Source organism: Haliotis rufescens, unplaced genomic scaffold (assembly GCF_023055435.1).
Source record: "Haliotis rufescens isolate VD_foot unplaced genomic scaffold, xgHalRufe1.0.p SCAF_12, whole genome shotgun sequence".
Taxonomy (NCBI): domain Eukaryota; kingdom Metazoa; phylum Mollusca; class Gastropoda; order Lepetellida; family Haliotidae; genus Haliotis; species Haliotis rufescens.
In genome coordinates this window covers 14,513,692-14,533,027 of record NW_025963802.1, presented here as the reverse complement: position 1 = coordinate 14,533,027, position 19,336 = coordinate 14,513,692, and the positions used below count along the sequence as shown (strand labels likewise).

The 19,336-nt window shown below is 42.3% G+C and overlaps 1 protein-coding gene across 2 annotated transcripts in view; it reads right to left on the bottom strand.

Annotated features, from left to right (window-relative positions):
• Positions 1-19,037, bottom strand: part of LOC124119581 (neuropeptide Y receptor type 5-like) — a 23,487-nt gene extending 4,450 nt beyond the window's left edge. Inside the window, exon 1 of one of the 2 annotated variants that reach the window (XM_046482136.2) lies at positions 18,930-19,037. The gene's annotated coding sequence lies outside the window, so the exon portion shown is untranslated. Of the gene's footprint in view, positions 1-9,132; positions 9,385-18,929 lie in introns of those variants that run through there. The other variant, XM_046482135.2, reaches the window with a different exon arrangement.
• Between the last annotated feature and the right edge of the window lie 299 nt (positions 19,038-19,336).

Below are 19,336 nucleotides of genomic sequence, written 5' to 3'. Positions count from 1 at the left end.
GTGAGAAGAGTTAGAGAAGTAAGAGAAGGAGGGCAGGATAGAAAAGAAGAGGGGAGAAGATGATAGGAACAGAGGAGAGGAGACGAGAAGGAATGGGAGAAGCGGAGAAAGAGTAAAAGAGTAAAAGAGCAGAGGGCAGAGAGAAAAGAGAAGAAGAGGTGTAAGGGAGAGGAACAGAGGAGAGGGATGAGGAAGAGAAGACAGGAGAAGAGGAGAAGGGCGAGATGAGAGGAAGCAGAGGAGGAGAAGAAAAAGGAGAGGAGATGAGAGAAGGGGAGGAGGAGAGGAGGAAGATAATGATGAGAAGAAGGAAAAGGGGAGGAGACAAGAGGGAGTATAAGGGTTAGAAGGAGGAAAAGAATTAGAAGGAGAAAAAGGATTAGAAGTAGGAGGAATATGAGGAGAAGGAGGAGTAGGAGCGGGAACGGATGCTAGGATTTTGTTGACAATAAATTACGATCTCTTCCCGAGAAGCCTTAAAACAATAATATTTGTCCAGCTTTATCACTAAAAACATCGTTCACTGGAATGCTAGATGTTAGAAATAATAATGTTTTGTGGGTCTGATGTATCTCAAATGACTGGGGCTGCTGCAGTATTGCTCGACATTAAGGGAAAGTTATCTATTGGAAAAGTGAAGTATCACTCTTGTCATACTGTTTTGTGGATAGTTTTTGCGTGTCTCTGAATCGTTATGCATGGATCTAAATATGAAACAGGTGAGGTGGTTTCACTGGTCTCCTTTATTTCAAGTTCAGGTGGGTACATCAGTGGAAGGGAATTGGCTATTGAAATGCAACATGTCATGGCAAATGTCTGTACGCGTTCCAGATGAGCTGTTGAGCTGATGAGCTGATGAGCGAAACGAGTCCGACCTGTAGACCTTTCTTGCACGAACGTTTTATGTGCGTGTTTATTGCACGGTGATCGAAGGAGACCAATAAACAGTGTTGAAGTAATTTGTTTGCAATAACACTTGACGTTGTTATCATGATGATATGTACGAAACATATAACTTTCTTTAATAATTTTTTGACAAGTTTGTTTTTAAAAAGATACAAGGTAATTTGAATAATGGTTTGCTTACGCAAATTATTTCCCGCATCATCAACATGGATATGATGACAGGTCAGTGTAGCCTATGCAGGGCTTCATAAGACGCACGCCTGTGAGGATCCGGGGTAGAATAGGTCTTCAGCAACCCATGCTTGCCATAAAAGGCGACTCTGCTTGTCGTAAGAGGCGACTAACGGGATCGGGTGGTCAGGCTCGCTGACTTGGTTGATACATGTCATCAATCCCAATTCTGTGGATGGATGCTCATGATATCAATCACAGGGTTGTCTGGTCCAGACTCAATTTTTTACAGACCGCCGTCATATAGCTGGAATATTGCTGAGTGCGGCGTTATACAAACAAACAAACACACACACACGAGACACAGGAATCCTGTTATTTGAAGCAATCGTAACCTAATGAGTCATATTTGACGCAAAACATTTGTATCCATTAATACTTGTTCATACAAAAAATTCCAACGTACTGTAAATATAAAATATCAACGTCGGATAATAACCAGTCTCGATTATCCACCGAAACAGATTCAATTGGGCGTAAAAAGCAAGATAGCGGTGACAATTATTTGAATAGATCACTGAAAATCAGTGATAACGCCAGGTGTTCGCGAAAAGGGTAAACATTCTTACCCTACCACTCGCACCAGCCACTCACACAATTTGCATAAAAAAGTAATTGTTTGTTTGTTGTCTGACGCCGCACAGCGGTACTCTTGAGATGCGACGGAAGCCTGTCAACAAACCAGACAATCAAGTGAGGGACCCGAAAATACAAAAACACGACAGCGCATTAACTGATTTAAAAAAAATAAAATCAATTACGTCTGATGTACAGAGGTACTACAGCTGATTATAAGTAAAAAAATGCGTTAAAGAAATATGTTCGTTTTTCAACATAGTGGAGACAGTTTGAATGGCTCGGAAAATTGTTTATTGTTTATAAACAAATTGTTCATACAGCGTGATTTAATAAAGAGATTTTGAAAAACGTTGAACTCTTCCCTGACTCTATATTGTACTCATGACGCCCAACAAAATATGCAGCGAGTCATGATGACTCACATTTGAAAGGCTAATTGAAACCCCCATTTTGGATCTTTGTGGTCAGTTAATGTCAGATTTAATTTACATCTTGATTATCGGGAAAAGAAAACGATTAACTGCCTCACTGTATCATGACGTCCACATATCCTATTCCGTATGGGCCTACAATCGTGATTCTGAGATAACCCCTTCTCACTACCCCGAGTTTTGTTTGTTTGTTTGTTGTTTAACGCCGCACTCAGCAATATTCAAGCTATATGACGACGGTCTGTAAATATCGAGTCTGGGTCAGACAATCCAGTGACTGACATCATGAGCATCGATCCACGCAATTGGGATACGATGACATGCATCAACCAAGTCAGCGAGCCTGCCCACCCAATCAAATTAGTCGTCTCTTACGACAAGCATACTCGCCTTTTACGGCAAGCATGGGTCGCTGAAGACCTATTCTAACCGGGGTCTTCACGGGTCTACTACCTCTGGTAATCATCCCAATAGGCGTGCCACAGGATCGGAAGTGAAATACTTGCCCTCTGCTTGTCCAAAATGGGATTTTAAGTGTCACCGGGTGCTAGTTAGTGTATTCTAATAGATAAACGCTCTGTGTACCCATCCAAAGTTGTGAAGTTTATAACTCTGACTATGACTGCACAACTCTTGAACTTATTGGCCTATTTCTATCAAAAGTCTAAAACATCCGCCGCTCTCTTAACGTATAATGTACAAAGTATCTTGATGTTCTTGGATAATAATAGGGCATTGCATGCATATGGTACATTTTTGTGTAATGAGCCGAATGCCTACTGAATGAATAATTTCTGTATTCTATTTCGTCGAATATATTACTTTATATGTTTTTTTTAATAATAAAAGGAATCACTACTTCATGCTCGGTTCATCTCGGTAATTAGCCATTGAATACAATATTGGGATGTGCTTTTTACAGTTCCGTTATCCTTGTTTCCCACTGAGGGAGCTCTTGGACGCTTCGTAACAGCAGTGTGTATGGTGTAGGTGGAGTTTAACGGATGTCCCACAGTCAGATGTGCCAGGTTGACCTTTATGTGATAATGTCATCCTGTCTGAACGCTGATCCGATAGGAGAGACCAGGGGTTGACCAAGTGTTCCGTTTGTAGTACAGACGTGTTTACAAGCACGGTTTAAACATGCTATCGTATAAGAAGAAATAAAATATGGATGTAAATGCTGTTCTTTGTAAGGAGCAATGATGACAGATATTGCGTATGTCCATCCGTCCAGCATCCCTCTATGTGCTACATAGTAGTTTCTATTTCCTGTAAAGATCCGGGGTGGAACTAATCTTCAGCAACCCATCCTTGCCTTAACAGGCGACTATGCTTGTTTATGCGGCGACTAACGGGATCGGGTGGTCAGGCTCGCTGACTTGGTTGATGCGTGTCATCGATCCCAATTGTGTGGATCGATGCTCATGATACTAATCACTGGATTATCTGGTCCAGACTCGATTATTTATAGACCGCTGTCATATAGCTTGAATATGGCTGAGTGCGGCGTTAAACAACAAACCAACCAACCATGTCCTCAAGTACACGCTAAGCCTTCAGGTTACTATGCTCTGTACTAAGACGGTATCTCCTAATACCTGTTATGTACACCTTAAATCAACATACCCTCCAGTTACTGCTTCTAGAAACCGCTATCCCTCCTAGTAACTGTTTCTAGTAAAGGATATCTTCTAGAAAAAAAATGCGACAAAACCATTTCCATGTTCATAAGAAAAATAGTCGAGTGTACGATTCCGACTATGTCATGAGCATGTGTTTGTGAATCACTATCAAATAGTGATGACACCAAGTGTTCGCGAAATGGTGACCGTTTCCTGCCCAACCGATGTCACCCGTCACAAACACATGCGAAGGCAAGTCAATTGTTCACTTGAAAAACACGGGAACATATGATATAAGTGAAAATAGGGAATAGCATGAGACACCATTCTTGTCACTGATGTGTCAAATTTGATATTTCTATGATAAAATTAACTTGGAAGCTTTACTGAGGCCTTGAATGTTGTAACCCTGATCAAACGACATTCGGAGCTAGATTTGTATGACGCTCTTTGGAAGAAAAAACATGCTCGATTGTTCCACAAAAGTTGTGAAATGTAGACACCACGGCTGGAGCTGCAGGATTATAAAGGGTAAGTTAACTATGGAAAAGTTTTTTTGGGTGTCAAGGAATCTTTATCCATAGATCTAAGTATGAAACAGGTGAGGTGGTTTCACTGGTAGCTATTATTTAAAGCTCAGGTGGGTAATTCAGCGGAAGGGAATTGGCTATTGAAATGAAACATGTTCTGGCAAATGTCTGTACACGTTCTAGATGACCTGACGAGCTGTAACGGGTCCGACCTGGAGACCTTCCCTGTGTTTTCACTCGGAATCTTTATGCATAGTTCTAAATAGGAAACGGATGAGTCGGTCTCACTGGTCTCCTTTATTTCTAGTTCAGGTAAGTAATTCAGTGGAAGAGAATTGGCATTCTGAACTATATCATTGTAGGATTGTCATAGCCAGGGTGTTGTACCGGACATGAAGGAGTAAACGTTTGACAAATGTCTTTGTCCTTCTTGTTAATATAGTTCTTAATGTAGCCTCTTAAACTATGGAAAATCATAAAAATCCTTCAACCTGCAGCAGGCCCCCCTTCTAAGTCTTTATCTCCTTTTAATGATTGGAAGCTCTGCTGCTGCTGCTATGCTTTCCAGTGACAGATATATCTCACGCTCACCAAAACAAAAAGACCCGTCTTCCCAATTCCAAAAAGGTCCATTTCAACCCTCTAGCCGTCCTTATCCGCAAAACATACATGTACGGCTGTTCGCATGCAGGAGACAAGACAACCCTGCTCGCTTCCTCTGCCATGACCCCCCACCCCCCTCCATCACCACCACCCCCAGCAGGTGAGGATGTGACGACTGGTGATTAGACTGTCATCAGTATCAGCATCTGCCGGACCTAATGGCAGGCCATCACGATGGAACCAGGCCATAATTTCCCTCCCCTATACCGGCAATCTATTTCAAGGAACACTCAAATGTATTCCGTTCCCTAAGTAGTTAATGACCCCTGGTTTCACCCGCCCTATTAGCATCCAGCAGGGTAGTTACCACTGAGTAATAGGCTGACCAAGTGCGCTGTTTCCCAGTGCTTAATTTCCACCCTCGATAAAATGATGGTAAAGTAAAGGCTCCACTCATCTCTCAATCAATACATCTGTGGCGACAAATACCATCACTCTGTACTGATGGTGGGAAGGTTGTGACCGGCCTTGACCCGACGGCTCAGTGAGACAGAGAACCGTTGAGCCATTCACCTGGATGAGTGTAGGCCGGAAGGAGACGTCCAAGGAAGACAATACGCAAGGCAGTTGACAATCCTCAACACGTCTCCATTCAAACCATTAAAAAAAATCAGGTCTGAAAATTATATTAAACAAATTACTCTAGCAGTTGAGCATTATGTGGGTGGGGATATTGTCTTCACGTATTTGAAAGTACGTTGGAAGTTACTGAAGCAGAGTTAATTGAGGAAAAGGTTCTAAATTTAAGTAAACAATAAAAGCGAAAGCTTGCAGGAGATCATTGAAACGATTAAGTTAATGTTTACTACTGGACATCTGGAAAGGATTTTGTGATATTCAGGTGATACTAAATGTGATTGATTGCTTGGAAATTTCATCCGAATAGTATTTAATATTGACATAAATTTCGACCATTCTAAGCTTGATCACGCGTTACAATAAACAAGTGCATACACTGTTTCAATAGTTTCACAACTTTAGTTAGTGAGTGAGTGAGTGAGATGGGTTTAACTCCGCTTTTAACAGTATTCTAGTTATATCGCGGCGTGTCCGCTTAATGTGGGAGGAAAGCCCGAAGTGATGCAGGTCTCAGACGTTTACCACTTCGGTGAAACCCACGAGCACGGGTATGGTGCTGACAAACCTAGAAACATAATCGGGGCGAACCGGGATTCGAACCCACAATCATAGGTTCCTGGCGTGCCCAAGGAACGCAACTCTTCACAGCGACTTTCGGCAGCTAAGACGACTGGGCCACCCGTGCCCCCTTAACAACAGTGAGGAATACATCGTACCTCTATAAAATGTTGAGCTGTAACTATGATGGAAAATACGGTTTATACCATGTCTGTAAAGTAAACGGATACACTCAGAAGCTGTGCCTCGAGTTGACCTTTAGGTGGGGATAATGCCATCCCCTTTGAACGCTGTCAGATACACGGGGAGAGAGATGGGGGGTGTAGTAAACCCGTGTTAACAGCATTGCTTTCCCTCAATAATCAACATAAACATGGATGTAGTGTAAGAGCTATTCTAACTTAGAATGTAAGAAATGCTTGTAAAGAATCCCTGACTGACTACCAGATGTTCAAATTCCCGCTTCTCGGAGGGTTGCCTCCACAGCTACCTCTACAGCATGGGCCAGCTCTCCAGAACCTGCTGTGCTGTATAGTAACTACGAGGCGCTCAAGTATTTGCTGTGCTATATAGTAACTATACTAGGCGCTCAAGTATTTGCTGTGCTGTATAGTAACTATACTAGGCGCTCAAGTATTTGCTATGCTATATAGTAACTGCTATGCTCTAAAGTAACCACATTTATTTTTAGTAAGCACTATGCTCACAAATAATTGGAATACTATAAAGTAACTGATATGCTCTCAAGTAGTTGTTATCCTATAGAGCAGCAACAGATTCGCTCGCAAGTAATTGTAATGCTCTGTAGTAAGGCCGGATATGCCATCAGCCCTCTGGTACCTGCTTTGCCTTTATGCTGTCAAGTAATTGCTATGGCATATAGTATTATAACTGCTATACTCTCGAATAGTTGCTATGTCTTTTAGTAACGGTTTTCCTCTCAAGTAAAATCTATGATATATAGTATCTGTCATATGACATCAAGTAAGTGCTATGCTATAGAATATTTGCTACGCTTTCTAGTACAAATGCTCACAAGTAATTGTTTTGCTCCCCACTAAATGCTATGTTCTCATGGTGTGAAAGGGAGAGTCTTGATATATGTTACGAAGGATACACTGGTTGAAACCGTTTGGTAATGATTGCTGAATTCGATTTATTTGTGTGTTCTTAAACGCTGCACTCAACAATATTCCAGCGATATGACATCGGTCTGTAAATAATCAAGGCTGGACTAGACAATCCAGTGATTGACATCTAGAGCATCGATCTAAGTAATTGGGATAGGATGTCAAGCCTGACCACCCGATCCCTTTGGTCGCCTCTTACGAAAAGCGTAGTCGCCTTTTAAGACAATGGGTTGCTGGAGGCCAATTCTAACCTGGATCTTCAAGGATTACTGAATTCGAAACAAAACTACTATTCCCCATCACTCAAGAATTCCGCTTTCGCGTTTATTTCATCATTATGCAATAGAATGAACAAACGCCAACAGTGAAATGTAGATAGAAAGAAACGCCGATTCGAAACCTGTAAATATTTCACATTTGAAACCTCAAATTTCGTATGAAAATTTACAGGTATCAAATCTACGTTCGCAATCCTAATTGAAAACCTAGAATGTTTATGGCGTAATTTGCTACATTAACGACATGTACAAGTTACGGCACTTCTGGTGTTAACTTCTAGACACAATTGCTATGACAATCTTCCTATTGGGATTTTGACATAATCAACTGAATCTTCTTTTCAAAGGCTTCGAGTCGAACAATTACATAGCCACTGCAATTAAGTCTAATACATTGTGCATATATACCGGCTAGTTTTACACATGACTATGTGTTTACACCGTGAGCCGAGCTTATCTGACAGTCGCTGCGGGAACTGTATGAACCTGTATGCCTACTGTCGGACTTCTCCAATCTCGCATCAAAGTCAACATTATTGAAACAAACGAGAAGGATAAAACGAAACCGGTGAGACATCTTCTCTTAAGTCTGTCTATTGATCTTTTCATCAGGATATTAAAACGAGAAGAAAACCTGTCAGTCCGGCGTTCATCGTCGGCATACCATCGTCTGAGAGTGGGTACTGGACACGCCACTCCAACTCACAAGAAACGAGCTCCGTGGTATGGTACATACTGTCATATAACATGGGCGGCAGTCAACAGCTCGCGGAGAACGTCGTTGATGTTTTTTCTCAGCCGCCGTGATAAAGTGGAGGGGTTTTGTTTCTGTAATGGAATTCGTTCGCTCTGAGCTATGTCATTACTCAACGTTTTCGATATAAGATGCTTCTTCAATTACGGAATTCAATCTATCAACGCTACTTGAGAAAATGTTCTTGTGCTGATGGAATCACCGGTCCTATAAAACGCCATTTGGAAGCCGTTCACGAACACCAAGCAATAAGTTAGTCCAACGCTCTTTGTTCGTTCTTTACGAAAACATTTGTTAAAGCGGACCTTTCTCTTTAAGGTAACAGTACACCTTATGTTTATTCACCCTTCAGTGAGGAGTGGGCGGACTGCGTTATGCATAGCGATATCACGTACTTTATAGAATTGTATGGAAATGTTGACTTAAAGATGTCACAAATCTGATCACTTATTTCTTGAAGGATAGTAATCAGATACTATTTTAATGACCGGCGTTTTGTATCACGCATGAAATGTTCCTGAAACCTACATTTACCTTAATGGGAAAAACGTGTTCTGTATACTAAAGGTAATAAGTTTCCTTGGAAATTCGACCACGAATTAAAATAGTACTTACTGAACGCTCGCCTAAGGTAGAAGCACTCTAATCGACCGTGACTACCTCAGCGTTACATATACTTCTCGAATTCCATACATGTAATGCAATCAAATTCAAAGCACAAATCGTGCTTAGGTACACTGTTCGATCACGTTTCCCTTCTCAAATACAAGCATGTATAGCTTACAACATTATTTGCCTCCCGAGCCGAACATCAAACAACAGCATCACTCAATGGAAACAGTATACAATACGAACACAAAGCACCTACCTATAGCTACATTCCCCTGACCGACTGTGAACGATGTCGCCCCCTTCACTGTCGTCGTTCAGTGTCGCCTCTCCCGTTCCTCCCGTCAGCTGACTATAACTAACTCCCGCATCCCCCAAACCACCACACGGATGTCAGCTACACGTAATTACAGCAGCCGCATCTGAGAGCACCCTGCTGCTACCGCGTCAGAGTATAGCGAGTTGCTCCGCCTTGAGGACTAGCTGCAGCAGCGAGGGCGAGACACCGACCATACCTGTGCGATCAGAGCGCTAGTGATGAGATTTGAGCGTGTAGTGGTGTTCATGATCTACCAGAGTTGAGCCTGATTTCCCTCCAATGTGAGGATTATGGCGTGGACAAATAAGTTAAGATTGGGAAGTCAGTCGGATGGGTCTCTTATGTCCACTCGGGATATTTTATTCATGGGCCCAAGATGTGGTGTCTATTGGGACGCCGTGGCGTCTCTATTGGAAACTGATGCCATCAAGTTGTTCGTGTTATTTCTGTGAGTTATTCATCTCGTGCTGTAGCATCGCACACAATTAGGTATTGTGTTGAAGTAACCTACACAATCAGGTATTGTATCAAAGGAACTTACATTACCAGATTGTGTTAAAATAACTTGCACAATCTGGTATTGTGTTAAGTGAACGTACACAACCTAGTATTGTGTTACAATATCTTGCATAATCAGGTATTGTGTTAGAGGAACTTACACAGTCTGGCATTGTGTTAAATGAACTTACACAATCTGGCATTGTGTTAAAATAGCTTGCACAATCTGGTATTGTGTTTTAAGTGTGCGCACGATCATGCGTGTGTGCGTGCGTGCGTGCGTGCGTGCGTGTGTCTGTGTTTGTATATTGTTAACTCCGCACTCAGCAATATTCAAGGTTTACGATGAAGGCTTAAAAATAAACACATTTGGACCAGACAACCCAGTGATTGATATTGTGAGCAGCTATGCACCACCCAAACTATTTGGTAGCCTCACACAGCCTGGTACACCATCGTACAACCTGAGATTTGACAAATTCACACACTTTTTCATGGTTTTATTGCAATTCAAACAATCAAATTTCACAGCTGTAAATGTATACCCGAATATCGGATACCTTACTTGGTAACGTGCGAAACTATCCATGGGCCCGGAAAACTATCTGAGATATCTGGTAAAATATGTATTAGCATAAAATTTTGTAATACACTTTGCAACCTATTCATGAATCCGGGATGATATCTGAGACACCTGGATCCCTATTGATGAAAAAGGGAGCCAAATTGCATGACAACAAGAAGCTATTCATGAATCCGGGATGATATCTGAGACACCTGGATCCCTATTGATGAAAAAGGGAGCCAAATTGCATGACAACAAGAAGCTATTCATGAATCCGGGATGATATCTGAGACACCTGGATCCCTATTGATGAAAAAGGGAGCCAAATTGCATGACAACAAGAAGCTATTCATGAATCCGGGATGATATCTGAGACACCTGGATCCCTATTGATGAAAAAGGGAGCCAAATTGCATGACAACAAGAAGCTATTCATGAATCCGGGATGATATCTGAGACACCTGGGAACCTATTCATGAAATAGAGACACCTGGAAAACCAGTCATGGATCTGTGAAGAACTGTCTGAGACACCTGGGAAACTAGTCATGGATATGAGAAGAACGGTCTGAGACACCTGGAAATCTAGTCATGGATCTGAGAAGAACTGTCTGAGATACCTGGGAAACTAGTCATGGATTTGAGAAGAACTGTCTGAGACGCCTGGAAATCTAGTCATGGATCTGAGAAGAACTGTCTGAGATACCTGGGAAACTAGTCATGGATTTGAAAAGAACTGTCTGAGACGCCTGGAAATCTAGTCATGGATCTGAGAAGAACTGTCTGAGATACCTGGGAAACTAGTGATGGATCTGAGAAGAACTGTCCGAGACACCTGGAAATCTACTCATGGATCTGAGAAGAACTTTCTGCGAAACCTGGAAATCTAGTCATGGATCTGAGAAGAACTGTCTGAGACACCTGGGAAACTAGTCATGGATCTGTGAAGAACTGTCTGAGATACCTGGGAAACTACTCATGGATCTGAGAACTGTCTGAGACACCTGGGAATCTAGTTATTGATCTGAGAAGAACTGTCTGAGACACCATGGAGACTAGTCATGGATCTGAGAAGAACTGTCTGAGACACCTGGCAATCTAGTCATGGATCTGAGAAGAACTGTCCGAGACACCTGGAAATCTACTCATGGATCTGAGAAGAACTTTCTGCGAAACCTGGAAATCTAGTCATGGATCTGAGAAGAACTGTCTGAGACACCTGGGAAACTAGTCATTGATCTGTGAAGAACTGTCTGAGATACCTGGGAAACTACTCATGGATCTGAGAACTGTCTGAGACACCTGGAAATCTAGTTATGGATCTGAGAAGAACTGTCTGAGACACCATGGAGACTAGTCATGGATCTGAGAAGAACTGTCTGAGACACCTGTGAAACTAGTCATAGATCTGAGAACAGTCCGAGACACCTGGAAATCTACTCATGGATCTGAGAAGAACTGTCTGAGACACCTGGAAATCTAGTCATGGATCTGAGAAGAACTGTCTGAGACACCTGGGAAACTAGTTATGGATCTGAGAAGAACTGTCTGAGACGCCTGGAAATCTAGTCATGGATCTGAGAAGAACTTTCTGCGAAACCTGGCAATCTAGTCATGGATCTGAGAAGAACTGTCTGAGACACCTGGGAAACTAGTTATGGATCTGTGAAGAACTGTCTGAGATACCTGGGAAACTACTCATGGATCTGAGAACTGTCTGAGACAACTGGAAATCTAGTTATGGATCTTAGAAGAACTGTCCGAGACACCTGGAAATCTACTCATGGATCTGAGAAGAACTTTCTGCGAAACCTGGAAATCTAGTCATGGATCTGAGAAGAACTGTCTGAGACACCTGGGAAACTAGTCATGGATCTGTGAAGAACTGTCTGAGATACCTGGGAAACTACTCATGGATCTGAGAACTGTCTGAGACACCTGGAAATCTAGTTATGGATCTGAGAAGAACTGTCTGAGACACCATGGAGACTAGTCATGGATCTGAGAAGAAGTGTCTGAGACACCTGGCAATCTAGTCATGGATCTGAGAAGAACTGTCCGAGACACCTGGAAATCTACTCATGGATCTGAGAAGAACTTTCTGCGAAACCTGGCAATCTAGTCATGGATCTGAGAAGAACTGTCTGAGACACCTGGGGAAACTAGTCATTGATCTGTGAAGAACTGTCTGAGATACCTGGGAAACTACTCATGGATCTGAGAACTGTCTGAGACACCTGGAAATCTAGTTATGGATCTGAGAAGAACTGTCTGAGACACCATGGAGACTAGTCATGGATCTGAGAAGAACTTTCTGCGAAACCTGGGAAACTAGTCATAGATCTGAGAAGAACTGTCTGAGACACCTGGGAAACTAGTTATGGATCTGAGAAGAACTGTCTGAGATACCTGGGAAACTAGTCATGGATCTGAGAACTGTCTGAGACACCTGGAAATCTAGTTATGGATCTGAGAAGAACTGTCTGAGACACCATGGAGACTAGTCATGGATCTGAGAAGAAGTGTCTGAGACACCTGGCAATCTAGTCATGGATCTGAGAAGAACTGTCCGAGACACCTGGTAATCTACTCATGGATCTGAGAAGAACTTTCTGCGAAACCTGGAAATCTAGTCATGGATCTGAGAAGAACTGTCTGAGACACCTGGGAAACTAGTCATGGATCTGTGAAGAACTGTCTGAGATACCTGGGAAACTACTCATGGATCTGAGAACTGTCTGAGACACCTGGAAATCTAGTTATGGATCTGAGAAGAACTGTCTGAGACACCATGGAGACTAGTCATGGATCTGAGAAGAACTGTCTGAGACACCTGGGAAACTAGTCATAGATCTGAGAAGAACTGTCCGAGACACCTGGAAATCTACTCATGGATCTGAGAAGAACTGTCTGCGAAACCTGGAAATCTAGTCATGGATCTGAGAATAACTGTCTGAGACACCTGGGAAACTAGTTATGGATCTGAGAAGAACTGTCTGAGACACCTGGGAAACTAGTCATGGATCTGAGAACTGTCTGAGACACCTGGAAATCTGGTCATGGATCTGAGAAGAACTGTCTGAGACACCATGGAGACTAGTCATTGATCTGAGAAGAACTGTCTGAGACACCTGGGAAACTAGTCATGGATCTGAGAACTGTCTGAGACACCTGGAAATCTAGTCATGGATCTGAGAAGAACTGTCCGAGACACCATGGAGACTAGTCATGGATCTGAGAAGAACTGTCTGAGACACTTGGAAAACTACTCATGGATCTGAGAATAACTGTCTGAGACACCATGGAGACTAGTCATGGATCTGAGAAGAACTGTCTGAGACACCTGGAAATCTAGTCATGGATCTGAGAAGAACTGTCTGAGACACCATGGAGACTAGTCATGGATCTGAGAGGAACTGTCTGAGACACCTGGGAAACTACTCATGGATCTGAGAACTGTCTGAGACACCTGGAAATCTAGTCATGGATCTGAGAAGAACTGTCTGAGACACCATGGAGACTAGGCATGGAACTGGGTTGCAATAGAAGAAACGTGGAGAGAAATTAGTCATGAAAAAAGGAAATTATTCAAAACACCTAGAAAACCAGTCATGGATCTGAAAGTTTGTCTGAGACACAATAGAAATATCTTTTTCAACACTACGCATCCTTTGGACAATTAATAAAAATATATTTATCCAATGTAAAGTTCGTAGCTATTTATGAAACATAATAACTATGTTAACTCAAGAGAATCACGACAACTCTATGTGAAGCTCTATACTCAAGTTATAAATATTTTGACAATCTAAACAACTATTTATGAATCTAGACAACTGAGAATATAGACTACATCAATGAACTATTAATGGCTATAGACAGGTACCCAGGGCATATCAATCCAGAGACACACATATTAACTCCCCTAGAGCTGTGTAGAGTAGGTACGAAAGGTTAATAATGTTTTTTTATCAGCTCTCGAAATGTCATTATTTGTTTTGCGCGATGATCATCCAGCCAGCCACCATCTGTTCAAACAAACGCATATTAATACAAATTTAACCCAATCAATTATAAATAGTTTACTAATATTAAAGATAACGGTTGTTGAAGAAAACCAACAAGACTATGCCAATTGGCTGCAGCATACAAGTTTGAGAGATGGTCGTTCCGAATTTAGCCTGTCCTGTTTGTCTATCAGAGAAACTAGATCCTCGTGCGATCCATGTTTTATTCTGTTTCAATCAAAGTTGTAAACATAGTGGTGTCAACAGTCTACAGATCTGAGATTGATTCGGTTGTTATCCCTGGGGATCGCTATCCTCCTGTAAATAGCTGTATGTCCGGCGTAGGAATACCACAGTATTGGACAACGGGCAGATCAATAGATCGATAAGTCTTATTTATAAATGTCTCTCATTAACCCTGAGTTAACACTGATGGAACGAGGATAGCTCTACCAATCAGAATATTGCTAGAGACAGGCAGGTTTGAGTGCCCACAGCAGATGAACTGATGACAGAGTAGGCTAGTTTGGACGTCCCGGATGCTTAAAAATATGACATAAGTCAGGCGGGTTAACCATTCAGTGTCTCTGATAAGGTCACAGGCGAGTTGGAGTGCCCACAGCAGATGTAAAGATGACAAAGATAGGCAGCGTAGGACGCAAAGGAGACATATAGCTGAAAGTATGACACATGAGTTAGGCAATTTAAACACTCGGCGTGTCTGATGGAGCGCCTGTACATCAGATATGGAACTTGAGAAGTGGTTATTTGTTGAATATATTCGTGACACATGTAAAACATGAATTATTACCCCATAATGCAGCATGGACATACGTAGTGAGTTATAAACATTAATAAACACTCTCGTTTACTGAAGCAAAGTGTGTTCACTTTATATCAGAACCATTAACGGTGCAGTGTCAGATTTCCATTTATTTTCTCGGATAAAATATTTAATAAAAACATTCAGTTCTTTTTTTTTCACGACCGTAAAATATATTTAAATACATGCTAAACACGCTCGGCCTCATTCATTGGATTGTTACGTCATCATTTTGTGCAATCACAGATTTACTTAATCATTCACATCGATATCGGGGGCGGTCGGGTAGCCTAGTGGTTAAAGCGTTCGCTCGTCACGCCGAAGACCCTGGTTCGATTCCCGAGATGGGTACAATGTGTGAAGACCATTTCTAGTGTCGTGATATTGGTGGAATATTGCTAAAAGAAGCGTAAAACCATACACACTCACTCACATCGATATCGAAAAACCCAATTCTCACAAAGACTGGTTCCTGGATGTTTTAGCGTGTGTCAGCTTTATGATAGATAGAGACAGATTATATCCACGACGTAATTCAATGGATGTATGTTTAGCCGACACACCGCTTAATAGTATTTCCAATTTCTCTGAACCTATACTCCTAATGTCTTCCCACTGAGCAGGTGACAGAGCCCCATTGGGCATTGTTTTCCAATATCACATTAAACTCGGATGATGATTTTTAGAACAACGTAGACATTATATATGTTCCTTAATACTTATAACAACAGGTTTATTATTAAGCTCTTACTCTCCCCGAGGAGCGCCATGTTACATGTTCAGGCAAACCACGCTGATGTGTGTCCACGGGGCACTGGACACTCGTTACGATATGAAACTATCAAATGAATCTTATCGATAGAATGATATGTCCATATCATCAAGAAAACACATTTACTTGAATTAGTTTCTGCAGCCCAAAACATCGTACACTACTCTTCGACCGCAATCATAAAGTCCGATACGCATTAGATAGGGTCGTTTGAAATACTGATCGAGTGATAAACATTAGTATTAATTCAAGACACGTTTTACCACTTACCGCTGATTGATAAAGCTGGGATAGAAAACGATGGGAACTGGTTATACGTGAGATCTTGTGCTATTGGTACAAGGGTATTCAGACTGGGTTTTACATACACGCCCGCGCAAAACCGCTGAAATGCGTGCATGCAGACATACACGCACCCATGTAGACATTGTGGTTGCAAATTTACTTGAGGTAAGGTTGAATTGGTGCTATCTGGAGTGCTAGGAAAGTTTTAGGTGGATGTGTTCTGTTTATGTGTTGTGGTGATGTGTGTCAATTCATGAAGGAACATGAACATGAAACGTTCTTGAACGACTGAAACAAAGTATCAACGACTGGAACAACTTATCCATGACGGGAGCAAACTATCCACAACGGGAACAAACTATCCACAACGGGAACAAACTATCCACAACGGGAACAATCTATCCATGACGGGAGCAAACTATCCACAACGGGAACAAACTATCCACAACGGGAACAAACTATCCACAACGGGAACAATCTATCCATGACGGGAGCAAACTATCCACAACGGGAACAAACTATCCACAACGGGAACAAACTATCCACAACGGGAACAAACTATCCACAACGGGAACAACCTATCCACAACGGGAACAAACTATCCACGACGGGAACAAACTAACCACGATGGGAACAAACTATCCACGACGGGAACAAAGTATCCAGAACGGGAACAAACTAACCACGACGGGAACAAACTAACCACGACGGGAACTAACTAACCACGATGGGAACAAACTATTCACAACGGGAACAAACTAACCACGACGGGAACAAACTAACCACGATGGGAACAAACTAACCACGACGGGAACAAACTAACCACGACGGGAACAAACTAACCACGATGGGAACAAACTATTCACAACGGGAACAAACTAACCACGACGGGAACAAACTAACCACGATGGGAACAAACTATTCACAACGGGAACAAACTAACCACGACGGGAACAAACTAACCACGATGGGAACAAACTAACCACGACGGGAACAAACTAACCACAACGGGAACAAACTATTCACAACGGGAACAAACTAACCACGACGGGAACAAACTAACCACGTCAGGAACAAACTAACCACGACGGGAACAAACTAACCACGATGGGAACAAACTTACCACGTCAGAAACAAACTATCCACAACGGGAACAAACTAACCACGACGGGAACAAACTAACCACGACGGGAACAATCTAACCACGTCAGGAACAAACTAACCACGATGGGAACAAACTAACCACGACGGGAACAAACTAACCACGACGGGAACAAACTAATCACGATGGGAACAAACTATTCACAACGGGAACAAACTAACCACGATGGGAACAAACTAACCACGATGGGAACAAACTAACCACGATGGGAACAAACTATTCACAACGGGAACAAACTGACCACGACGGGAACAAACTATCCACAACGGGAACAAACTAACCACGATGGTAACAAACTAACCACGATGGGAACAAACTAACCACGACGGGAACAAACTAACCACGACGGGAACAAACTAACCACGATGGGAACAAACTAACCACGATGGGAACAAACTATTCACAACGGGAACAAACTAACCACGACGGGAACAAACTAACCACGATGGGAACAAACTAACCACGACGGGAACAAACTAACCACGATGGGAACAAACTATTCACAACGGGAACAAACTAACCACGACGGGAACAAACTATCCACAACGGGAACAAACTAACCACGATGGGAACAAACTAACCACGATGGGAACAAACTAACCACGTCAGGAACAAACTAACCACGATTGGAACAAACTAACCACGACGGGAACAATCTAACCACGACGGGAACAAACTAACCACGATGGGAACAAACTATTTACAACGGGAACAAACTAACCACGACGGGAACAAACTAACCACGATGGGAACAAACTAACCACGTCAGGAACAAACTAACCACGACGGTTTATGTTTCAATTTCAAATATCAAGAGAAACCAGTTCCTGTATATTCGATGTAATGATGTAAACTACTCCTTGTTGACGTTCCATTAGAAGCCCTCAACAGTGAGTGAGTGAGTGAGTGAGTGAGTGAGTGAGTGAGTGCGTGAATGAGTGAGTGAGTGAGTGTTTTTTCAGTATTTCGGCCATATCACAGCAGTGGGCACCAAGAATGGGCTACACACATTACCAAAACATCCTTTTTGAGGAACTTGCGTTTCACATATGTTTTAATATATAAGAGAGTGTTCAAATATGTTGTCTTCATGTCCACGATATCATTATCCAGCTATACTGACCCCGACATCCTGATGACGACAAATAATACCTTATAACTATGTCAAGAATGATGAGGAGCCAATTACGGCAGGCCGATGATCATGTAGACACAGAACAAGCGCGGCATTACAGCCCCTGATATAACATGTAGAGGTTGGCTTGGGTCTATAATGAAGTTCCTTACAACCTCGTAATAAAGTATTTGAGTTCATGAACGCGTAAAGCGCGATAATGCCAAGGAAGTGAAATTGAATTACACACTCAAGCGCTGTCACAAAGACTGAAGCTTACATCTTTAGGAAGAGGCTGGGCTGGAGTTATAGGCCAATTCAATTGAAGTCGTTAGTAAAACGCATCAGTCTGATGGACTTGTTTCAGATTTGCGAACTGTCCCTCAGCAGTGAGAAGCTCGGAAGTGTTCACCAGCATGTAATAGACGTCTATCAGTCAGTGTCATTACCGGGACCGCGACAGGATACACAGATCGATAGCTCAAGCAGGGAGTGATGGAGAAACTACTTACCCTTGAGTCGGAGCCTGGCAGGACAGTACGGGACTGTCACACACAGCGTTACCACAACCCCCTTCTCTCACGTCGCGTCACAGGGGAGCAGCCTGCCTCTGATTTGGTCCATGCAAACGTCAGTCACGGCGTTAACCCCATCACCGCTCACTCACGTCTTCATCCGCTGTTAAAGGTTCACTGATAATGTTAACCCATTAATGTTATTGATAGTGATGGGGTTATTGCCGCGTTAGAGTACACGTTAAGTGTTAACGACTAAGATCTAAATATTGGAAGCATTCCGTTAGAGTCTGTGTATTTTAATTTCAACCGCCATTAAATTTGAAAGGGTTGTGGAGGTTGGTGTATAAATGCTAAACATGCAACTGGAGGTAATTTTGGACGCAGAGTAAACACACAGTTAA